Below are 1,002 nucleotides of genomic sequence, written 5' to 3'. Positions count from 1 at the left end.
CAAGTTTTGTTTTACTGTCGCTGTTGTGGTTTTCTGTGATGATGAAAACAACTTGACAATGAACTAAATCTTAAATGGTGTAACGTTATGCCAAAACTTCAATCACACTTTTACAAGCAGCTACTATAAACTTCTATCTATTAATATCACTTTTTATTTTTTATTTTTTTGGAGGTGTGTGTGTGGGGGGGTGTTACTGGGTGCTCAACAAGCTGCATATGTCTTCTGAAGAACTCTAGATGAGCTCCATTATTTTCCCCTTTGCAGGATCAAGCAAAGAATAATTCACAAAAAATTATGATCTTCAGTGCTGCTTGGCTAAGCTCTCAGTTTTGTTTTCCAGATTCTGAATAGACCCCCCTTCCATGTAAGTTCTATCACCACCAGTCTACCAATTAGAATTGTTGGAAGCACCAATGCTTCATGGCTTGTTCATAACTGCTATTTGTAACAAATTTAAGTATATTGTCCTAGAGTTCAACCCCTGAGGGYAWGGTAAGCAGATATTGTAGTTAATAGGACTTATATGCTGCTCTCTTTTACTCTGCTTACRACTCAAATTCTTTTACCAGCTCACTTGAAATACTGCATTATGGCTACYGCCTCTGCAAACACATCACAGTCAGATGGTGCTTCGTCGTCCTTGAAAATTAACAAACGTGGTCCTACTAGAGGAGAGATCATAAAAAAAAATTAGAAAGCAAATGGGAGGAGTTAGGTTGACTGTAGACTTTTGCGAGGAGTTTAGCAAGCTGTTGGGACAAACGCCGAGAAGTTCAACAATGAATGCGGCATAATATGTCGTAAGATGTATCCCTTCAATTACATGGATTGGAGGAAGGTCCCTAAATCTATCAAGACTAGTCTTCGTGAGAGGATTTTGGTAAGATAACCACAAGTTATATTTATAATATTGTGTCATTCTTGTTCTTATCCTTAACAAAATTTTGTGTCATTCTTGTATTTATTTTATAGATAAATTTTGATGTCGACTTGTCTTCG

Source organism: Cynara cardunculus (genome assembly GCF_001531365.2).
Source record: "Cynara cardunculus var. scolymus isolate 2C chromosome LG 6, CcrdV1, whole genome shotgun sequence".
Taxonomy (NCBI): domain Eukaryota; kingdom Viridiplantae; phylum Streptophyta; class Magnoliopsida; order Asterales; family Asteraceae; genus Cynara; species Cynara cardunculus.
The sequence above is the reverse complement of the archived record's forward strand: the minus strand, read 5'-3'. Positions refer to the sequence as shown.